Genomic DNA, 10,463 nt, shown 5'->3' with positions numbered 1-10,463 from the left:
AAAAGAAAGAAAAAGAGAAATCAGAGGTCATGTCTTCTAGACCAAGTGTTACCACCATTTGTATTATTAACAAATTACCTTAGCTGCAGTTTTCCAGTGATAATTCAAGTTCACAACAGTCCTTAAAAAAAAAAAAGAAAGACTACCATCTTTCCTTTCTTACAGTGACACATTCCTTTTGTTGAACTAGATACTTTCCCTCCTGAAGTCCAGGCCATCACCTATTTGTCACCTTTGAAGGCTCACAAACCCACTAGATCTGCAAACCTCTTAGCACAGTGATTGTTTCCAGCTTCTTACTGTCCCCCACGCGCATCCTGCTTGAAAGATTTTCATTCTTCTCTCTCCCCTTCTTCCCCAAGAATTGCTACCTCTCAGAAGTTTAAATACCTGTTTTCCTTCCCTAGAGTGTTGGATTCTTGGGAGATAATAATATGACTCGGGGGGAAATAAGTGTGTGGTTTCCCTACCCCTGGTGCCAGTGAAGGCGATTGATGTTTCCGGACTTTCTGAAACTTTCTGAAAATGCCGGGGCAAGTCAGATTCCAGCGATCCACCTTCTGAAGGCTGAGCATGTCTGGGCAGTGGCTGCATAGTTTGGATGGAGTCATCGCTGGTGAGGCCGAGTTGGCTCAGTCAGGCAGCATTCACTGCTCTTCTAAACACCACGGCACCAGGGATGAAGTCACCTTTCTTCTTTTAAAAGCAACAGATCTGCTCTATGAGTCCCTGTCACGTCTGCTGGAACTTGGTTTTTTAGGTTTTTTTTTTCCCACAGCCAGGCACCGGGACCTTCTCTCAGGTAAGGAAGCTCCTTTTTAGAGGGTTTCCATGCAAGAAAGCTTGATTTGACGGGGGCCTCTCTGGGTAAAGTTGGAGTTGGGTCAAAGGACATTCTGAATGAGGAGGGCAGTTGGTTCTCAGGCAGCTGGTCCCCACCTGGTGGGCTGGCAGGCCCTGAGCCGGGTGACCACTTAACTCGCACTGCAACGGGCATGGGAGTTTAACCCAGGCTTGGTTTCGGGTGTCCTAACACCAGCACAGTGAATACACTGAGGAAGCAACTACAAGTAGTCTCCTTGAGCTGGGAGACCCTATGCAATTTGCCTTCCTAACAACTCGCTTTGGATTTGGGGTAGAGGGTTTCGTGATGAAAGTTCATGTGCGGGAAAAGCAGTAGCTCCGTGGAGAGTCTTCATCTGCTCATTCACCCGCTTGAATGCTTCCCTTCTTCCTCTGTAGCAGGCACAAAGGGCCAGACTCCCTGTCCTGACATGCAGGGGCCTTGTGTAAACAATGCCAGTGCTCTTTTGTGGGACAGAAGTGAGCAAAAATGTCTTTGAGCCTGTCCATGCGAGTTTTAACCTATGGGGGGTGTGTGTGTGTGTGTGTGTGTGTGTGTATGGCCAACCTGTGGCCCTAGGGGCCGCTGAAACCTCCTTGCCACACTTTCTATGAGTTATGTGAGTCACTACCGCTGATCGAATCATACTGCTCCTATGAGTTTGGAATTCTCGATAAAGACATCATGGTGATGACAGAGGCCCCTACTGGGTGATAAATGGCTTTTGAGATAGAGTTGAACCACTATAAAGTGAAAACATTGAGAATTGCAGAGTTGCTTTATGACCTGACGCAGAACCCTGCGTCACACAGGCTTCAGTGCTTTCACCCACAGCCTCTGAAGGAGACAAAGAATCTCACTGAGATAAGAGAGGCTTGTTTTGTTTTAAATGTAATTGCATTCTGGCTGCCAGTGCCAGCTTACACATTCACCTCAAACCTGGCACATTCAGAATCCATCTTTGCCTGAAAGCTGCCCCCCTCCCCCCAGCCCTGTGCCCCCCACCTCTGTGAAAAACACCCGGCTGTCTGCAACAGATTTCTGGACTTCACCCTGGACCCCTCCTTCACCCTCACATTCCCACGTCTAGCTTGGTGGCACGTCCCGTAGATTCTTCTTCCTTGTTCTTTCTAGATCCATCCTCTCTCCCACTTCCACGACTACTTTCAGCCCTTATCATCTTCTCCACAAATACGGAAACCTCCCATCCTGGCTTCCTTTCTCCAGCCTCATTCTCCCAGAGCAGCCATAGCGGTGATTCTATGACTGAACAGCACCTGCATGATCCAAACCATCATTAGTCAGTTGATCTGTCTTCCTAATAGTTTTCAAAACTTTTCACACCTTCTCATCCCTCCACTCTTACCTTCGTCCATCCCATCAATGCTTTTTGCCTGAATTATTGTAAGAGCTGCTTAGCTGACCTCTTGGACTCACTCCCTTCCTAGTGTAAGACACTTTAAGCTTCTTGCTATCCCAAGCTGATTTTTTTCCTTTTTAAACATTAGAGGTTTTTTTAATTAATACTTTATTTTCACTTTTGGTTGCACTGGATCTTTGTTGCTGCCCAAGGGCATTCTCTGGTTGCGGTGAGCGGGGACTACTCTTCGTTGCAGCATCCAGGCTTCTCATTGTGGTGGTTTCTCTTGTTGCGGAGCACAGGCTCTAGGTGTTCAGGCCTCAGTCATTGCAGCATGCGGGCTCAGTAGTTGTGGTGTGTGGTTCTACGGCGCGCAGGCTTCAGTATTTGTGGCATACCGGCTCAGTATTTGTAGCACATGGACTCTTGCTCTGCAGCATGTGGAATCTTTCTGGATCAGGGATCAAACCCACGTCCCCTGCACTGGCAGGCAGATTCTTATCCATTGTGCCACCAGGGAAGTCCTCTCCCAAGCTTTTTAAGGACGTTTCTTACAAAAGCAGAACTTGAAACAGCTATTAGTCTATCTGGGGTTTAAAAACATTAGCATTTCTATGACTTTTTGTGACTACTTCAAGGTGGGGGGCAAAGAGAAGTAGCGGGAGATGGGAGTGTATATTTCAATGGGAAAGAACACATAAAGCTCTGGCCTTGGACCCATGCAGGTCTAGGTCGGAATCCTAGCTCCCTACTTCCTAGTGTGGATTTGACCAAATTGGTTAAATTTTCTTGAGACTCATTTTCCTCAGTTATGAAATGGAAATAATAATGCCTACTTCACTGGGATGAATATGAGTTAAATGAGAACATTTATGAAACACAGCCATTGAGAGCTTTTAGTTCTTTCCTTCTTTCCTTCTCCTTTAAGGCTTATAACCTCTAATTATCATATAAGTATCCAAGTGTATGTGTATGTATGATTATCTAGTTTTGGTAAGGTGGGGAGAAGAAATGGCAAAGAAATACATGTGAACGCTCTCAAGGAATCTGCAATTTACTTAGAGAGGTAGAGCAAACGTACCTAGCGTGAAAACATCAATAAAACAAGCAATCTGCCATTGTCATGTGTACAGTCCCAGTTGAGCACGTAAGTGGGATGGGCTTGAGTAAACAGGTCTGTGAATACTGGCAGACAGTGTAAATAGATTTATATCAAGCAGTGTTAGAGTTAGGCTCTTTGGGGACTTAAAGGTCACTGGCCTCTCTGATGTTGATGTAAAACTTTCCAGAAGGCTCTACACATTCAGGGTGATTTAAGGAGATACAGATTAGAGTTTAAGTGACTTTGCTCATTCATTCATTATCAAACACTTGTTGAATGCCTATTCTGTGCTGGCTCCTCTATTATACAATTTCTTTGCTACTCTTCCATGCGACATGGGTAATTCTCCTCTTCTTGAATCAGGCATAGCCTTAAGGACTTGATGATCAATAGGATAAAAAGAGAGTGAACTATGGGAGCATCCATAGATAGGTTCTCAGAAGCCTTGCAGCCTCCTCCTGGCTTTCTTGGCATATTCACTCTAGGGGAAGCCAACCACCATATAAAATCATGTGCTGGTAACCTGGATCTATGGGGGTTGGGGAATCCCCCTGATTTGCACTATTTACCAGTTTTCATGATATAAATATTCCCTCCCACCGTGGCTGATTTCAAGCCACCAGAGTGACAGCACTGAAAGCAAGAGTTGGAAAGAAATACATAGAATCAATTCTTACAAGTTTGTACAAGCCAGCCCCGATGCGTGACTGCTGGTGACTCAGACCATTACACCCTGAGAAGGCCCAAGCTAACTACATGGAGAGGCTCCATGGACAGAAACCCAACCTGCTCCAGATTTTCCAGCCATCCACACTTAGGTTACAGGAAAAAACCCCTCAGATGACTCCAGACTCAGCCACTGTCTGACTACATTGTATAGGAGACCCTGAGGGAGAGCCAGTCAGCTCAGCCCACTCACCCCACCGCATCCTGAGAGATGTGACAATTCATATCCTCTGAGTTTAGAGGTGTTTGTTACACAGCAAAAATAACTGGAACAAGGTGGTATGTATTCTTGCTTATGCAGAAGCCAGCCTAGATTAAGCCTCCACGAGTGTTGGAGGTCTAGAGGGGTCTATCCAAAGAATTCTTTGTCCACGTGTAGTCTCAGGCCTCTGCCTGGAGAATCCCAGGGATGGGGGAGCCTGGTGGGCTGCCGTCTCTTGGGTCACACAGAGTCGGACACGACTAAAGCGACTTGGCAGCGGCAGCAGAAGTCTAGGCCTCAGATCACTAAGGGAGAAAACGTTTTGATTAAAAAGGCCTGAGAGAACTTGCCTGGTGGTCCAGTGGTTAAGAATCCACCTGCCAATGTAGGGGACATGGGTTTGATCCTTGATTCGAAAAGATTCCATATGCCACGGGACACCCAGGCCCATTCACTACAACTACTGAGCTCGTGTGCCCTAAAGCCTGTATCTGCAGCAAGAGAAACCACTGCAATGAGAAGCCCGTTTACTGAAACTAAGGAGTAGCCCCTGCTCGCTGAAACTAGGGAAAACCCCCATGTAGCAGTGAAGACCCAGGGAAGCCAAAAATAAATAGAATGAATAAAATAAAAATTTAGCATATTATTTTTTAAAAGCTTGCCAAAGAGACTCAATTACTTTACTACCTAGTTTTACCCTTATAGCCAAATCAGTGAAAGAATTCTGTCTCTCTCTCTCCTCTTGCCATCTGCCCCATCACTTCGGAATCTAACTCCATGCATACAAAGCTCTGCTGGAAGGGCTCCCTCACCTGCTCTTTGAGCTCTGCTCCATCCTCCACCTGAAATTTGCTGGGAAAAACAGGCAGAAAAAACATGAATTTGAGAAAATGCCCAGAGCCCTGGGGGAAAGCAAGTGAGACCCTTAGAAAAGAGCAACTAAGACGAGGATTTACAAACACGCTCTCGTCTGGACACAGGGATTAGTAGTCAAAGCATGGGTTTTGAAATCACGTGACCTGGGTTCCAATCTGGATTCTGACATTTTCTACTTGGCTGACCTTGGAAAGGATATAGACATCTCTCTTCTCAGTCCCTTTCTTTCTACTGAAGTACAGTAGTTGATTCATAATGTTGTGTTAGATTCAAGTATACAGCAAAGTGATTCAGTTATTCCAACATCTATATATGTATCTTCTTTTTCAGAATCTTTTCCATTATAGGTTATTATAAGATACTGAATATAGCTCCCTGTGCTATACTGCTAAGTCGCTTCAGTCGTGTCCGACTCTGTGCGACCCCATAGATGGTGGCCCACCAGGCTCCTCCGTCCCTGAGATTCTCCAGGCAAGAACACTGGAGTGGGTTGCCATTTCCTTCTCCAATGCATAAAAGGGAAAAGTGAAAGTGAAGTCACTCAGTCGTGTCCGACTCTTCACGACCCCATGGTCTGCAGCTTACCAGGCTCCTCCGTCCATGGGATTTTCCAGGCAAGAGTACTGGAGTGGGGTGCCATTGCCTTCTCCACTGTGCTATACAGTAGGACCTTATTGCTTATCTGTTTTATTATATATATAGTAGTGTGTACATGTTAATCCCAAACTCCTGAATTATCCCTCCCTCATCCCCTTTGGTAACCATAAATTTGTTCTCTACATCTGTGATTCTATTTCTGTTTTGTAAATAAGTTCATGCCCTTTCTTAGTTTCTGCATATAAGTGATATCATATGATATTTGTCTGTCTTACTTCACTCAGTATGATAATCTCTAAGTCTATTCATGTTGCTGCAAATGGCATTGCTTTGTTCTTTTTCATGGCTGTCTTCTCCGTTTCTTCATCTTTAAAAGCTGGATAATAATACCATCTCATAAAGTTCTCATGATAATTAACTGAGATGATGTTTAACACCTGGTGCTGAATGAACAGCAGTCAACCCATCAGTAGTGACAGTGTTAGAGTCCTATGCTTTACTGCTGTCACAAGTCCCAAAGCCACAGGCTCCTGGCAAGACCAGAGACTGTCAACCAGTCACACCACAGATGGCCAGGATAAGTGTTCAATGAGTACTTAACACAGACCAACTATCTATATTCTGACTATTTAATCTACCACCAATGTTTTTTCTTATTTTCTCCCAAATGTATTTCCAAAGGCTTTAAAAGCATGACTGTGCATTATTTCTCCTGTATCTTAAGCAATATAAGCTAAAATAATATTTTCTTATTTTTTCATGAGTCATCTTCTGACCTTCTACTGCATAGAAGTTGAGCAGTTCAACAATCAATACATCTTAACTCATTATTCTAAGCATCCTATTTAATAAGTCTGGGTGACTTTGCAGGAATCCTGAGCCCAAGGTGCTACAGAAATGTCAAGACCATTTCACAGATGCCATCACTTTGGTAGGAAAATCAAGGTGAAGGATAACATGATTCTTGAGAGCAAAGTGTGAGTGTTAAGTTCTCCTGCTTTATTTATACTTTGTGAATGAAATGAAAAAGTGAAAGTGTTAGATTCTCAGTCGTGTTCAACGCTTTGCGACCCCATGAACTGTAGCCACCAGGCCTCTCTGTCCATGGAATTCTCCAGGCAAGATTACTGGACTGGGTTGGCATTCCCTTCTACAGACAATCTTCCCAACCCAGGAATCGAACCCAGTTCTCCTGCATTGCAGGCAGATTCTTTTTTTTTTTTTTTTTTTTTTAATTTTATTTTATTTCCAAACTCCACATAATTGTATTAGTTCTGCCAAACATCAAAATGAATCCATCACAGGTATACATGTGCTCCCCATCCTGAACCCTCCACAGTGATGTTGGAGCCCAGGAAAATAAAGTCTGACACTGTTTCCATTGTTTACCCATCTATTTGCCATGAATTGATGGGAACAGATGACATTATCTTAGTTTTTTGAGTATTGAGCTTTAAATCAGCTTTTTCACTCTCCTCTTTCACTTTCATCAAGAGGCTCTTCAGTTCCACTTTGCTTTCTGCCATAAGGGTGGTGTCATCTGCATATCTGAGGTTATTGATATTTCTCCGAGCATTCTTGATTCCGGCTTATACTTCATCCAGCCTGGCATTTAGCATGATGTACTTCTGCATATGAAAGTTACGACCAACCAATATAGCATATTAAAAAGCAGAGACAATACTTTGTCAACAAAGGTCCATCTAATCAAGGCTATGGTATTTCCAGTCATGTCTGGGTGTGAGAGTTGGACTATAAAGAAAGCTGAGTGCTGAAGAATTGATGCTTTTGAACTGTGGTGTTGGAGAAGACTCTTGAGAGTCCCTTGGACTGCAAGGAGATCCAACCAGTCCATTCTGAAGGAGATCAGTCCTGGGTGTTCATTGTAAGGACTGATGTTGAAGCTGAAACTCCAATACTTTGGCCACCTCATGCAAAGAGTTGACTCATTGGAAAAGACCCTGACACTGGGAGGGACTGGGGGCAGGAGGAGAAGGGGACTACAGAGGATGAGATGGTTGGATGGTATCACCGACTTGATGGACATGAGTTTGGGTAAACTCCGGGAGTTGGTGATGGACAGGGAGGCCTGGCGTGCTGCAATTCATGGGGTCGCAAAGAGTCGGAAACGATTGAGTGACTGAACTGACTGAGTGACTGACTCTGCATATAAGTTAAATAAGCAGGATGACAATATACAGCCTTGACATACTGCTTTCCCAATTTGGAACTAATCTGTTGTTCCATGGCCAGTTATAACTGTTGCTTCTTGACTTGCATACAGATTTCTCAGGAGGCAGGTAAGGTGGTCTGATATTTCCATCTCTTGAAGAATTTTTCAGTTTGTTGTGATTTACACAAAGGATTTGGCATAGTCAGTGAAGCAGAAGTAGAAGTTCTTCTGGAATTCTCTTGCTTTTTTGAAGATCCAACAGATGTTGGCAATTTGATCTCGAATTCTTCTGCCTTTTCTAAATCCAGCTTGAACATCTGGAAGTTAATGTTTCATATACTGTTGAAGGCTGGCTTGGGGAATTTTGAGCATTACTTTACTAGCATGTAAGATGAGTGCAATTGTGCAGTAGTTTGAACATTCTTTGGCATTGCCTTTCTTTGAGATTGGAAAGAAAACTGACCTTTTCCAGTTCTGTGGACACTGCTGAGTTTTCCAAATTTGCTGGCATATTGAGTGCAGCAATTTCACAGCATCATCTTTTTTAGGATTTGGAATAGCTCAGCTGGAATGCCATCACCTCCACTAGCTTTGTCTGTAGTGATGCTTCCTAAGGCCCACTTGACTTTGCATTCCAGGATGTCTGGCTCTAGGTGAGTGATCACACTATGGTGGTTATCTGTGTCATGAAGATCTATTTTGTATAGCTCTTCTATGTATTCTTGCCACCTCTTCTTAATATCTTCTGCTTCTGTTAGGTCCATACTATTTCTATTCTTTATTGTGCCCATCTTTCCATGAAATTTTCCCTTGGTATCTCTAATTTCTTGAAGAGATCGCTAGTCTTTCCCATTCTATTGTTTTCCTCTATTTCTTTGCATTGATCACTGAGAAAGGCTTTCTTATCTCCCCTTGTTATTCTTTGGAACTCTGCATTCAGATGGGTATATCTTTCCCTTTCTCCATTGCCTTTAGCTTCTCTTCTTTTCTCAGCTATTTGTAGGGCCTCCTCAGACAACCATTTTGCCTTTTTACATTTCTTTTTCTTGTGGATGGTCTTGATCACTGCCTCCTGTACAATGTCATGAAGCTCTGTCCATAGTTCTTCAGGCCCTCTGTGTATCAGATCTAATCCCTTGAATCTATTTGCCACTTCCACTGTATAATTGTAAGGGATTTGATTTAGGTCATACCTGAATGGTCTAGTGGTTTTCCCTATTTTCTTCAATTTAAGTCTGAATTTGGCATTAAGGAGTTCATGATCTGAGCCACAGTCAGCTCCTGGTCTTGTTTTTGCTGACTGTATAGAGCAATCTGATTTTGGTGTTGACCACCTGGTGATGTCCATATGTAGAGTCATCTCTGGTGTTGTTGGAAGAGGGTGTTTCCTATGACCAGTGCATTCTCTTGGCAAAACTCTGTTAATCTTTGCCCTGCTTCACTTTGTATTCTAAAGCAAAATTTGCCTGTTATCCCAGTTGTTTCTTGACTTCCTACTTTTGCATTCCATTCCCCTATGAGGAAAATAACATCTTTTTTGGGTGTTAGTTCTAGAAGATCTTGCAGGTCTTCAAAGAACCGTTCAGCTTCTTCAGCATTACTGGTTGGGGCATAGACTTGGATCACTGTGATAGTGAATGGCTTTCCTTGGAAACAAACAAAGATCATTCTGTCGTTTTTGAGACCGTATCCAATTACTGCATTTAGGACTCTTTTGTTGCCTATGATGGCTACTCCATTTCTTCTAAGGGATTCTTGCCCACAGTAGTAGATATAATGGTCATCTGAATTAAATTTGCCCATCTCAGTCCATTTTAGTTCACTGATTCCTAAAATATCAATGTTCACTCTTGCCATCTCCTGTTTGACCACTCCCAATTTACCTTGATTCATGGACCTATCATTCCAAGTTCCTATGCAATATTGTTCTTTACAGCATCGGACTTTACTTCCATCACCAGGCACATCCACAGCTGGGCGTTGTTTTTGCTTTGGCTCCATTTCTTCATTCTTTCAGAAGTTATTTCTCCATTCTTCTCCAGGAGCATATTGGGAACCTACCAACCTGGGGAGTTCATCTTTCAGTATCATTTCTTTTTGCCTTTTAATATGATTCATGGGGTTCTCAAGACAAGAATACTGAAGTGGTTTGCCATTCCCTTCTCCAGTGGACCATGCTTTGTCAGAACTCTCCACCATGACCTGTCGGTCTTGGGTAACACTACGTGGCGTGGGTCATAGTTTCATTGAGTTAGAAAAGGTTGTGATTCACGTGATCACTGAAGTGATCTGTGTACTTCTCAAAACTTTTTTTCTAGTGAAATATTTATTGATTCATGAGTGTGTGCCCACTTCAATCAGTCTCCCTAATATTTACATTTTGCATGACTATGGTACAATATCAAAACTAGGTAACTGACCTTTGTACAATCTATCTACCTTATTAGAATTTTATGTTATACATGAACTCATTTGTGTACATGTATATAACTGTATGCCATTTTATGATGTTAATATCATGTAACTATGTGGTGTAACTATCACAACAATTCAGATATAAAACCCTATCATCACCACAAGGCT

The 10,463-nt window shown here is 43.0% G+C and overlaps 1 protein-coding gene across 8 annotated transcripts in view; it reads left to right on the top strand.

Moving 5' to 3' along the window:
• Positions 1 to 629: 629 nt before the first annotated feature.
• AMOTL1 (angiomotin like 1) overlaps positions 630 to 10,463 on the top strand; it is a 199,060-nt gene continuing 189,226 nt past the window's right edge. For 3 of the 8 annotated variants that reach the window (XM_086338993.1, XM_086338985.1, XM_086338984.1), the window contains exon 1: positions 639 to 802. The gene's annotated coding sequence lies outside the window, so the exon portion shown is untranslated. Of the gene's footprint in view, positions 803 to 10,463 lie in introns of all 8 variants that reach the window. The other 5 variants (XM_086338988.1, XM_086338987.1, XM_086338986.1 and 2 more) reach the window with 3 other exon arrangements.

This window comes from Bos grunniens, chromosome 15 (assembly GCF_055505025.1).
Source record: "Bos grunniens cultivar Pamir isolate PY7600 chromosome 15, Bosgru_T2T1.0, whole genome shotgun sequence".
NCBI classification, from domain to species: domain Eukaryota; kingdom Metazoa; phylum Chordata; class Mammalia; order Artiodactyla; family Bovidae; genus Bos; species Bos grunniens.
Note: the sequence above shows the minus strand (reverse complement) of the source record. Positions and strands in the feature narration are given on the sequence as shown.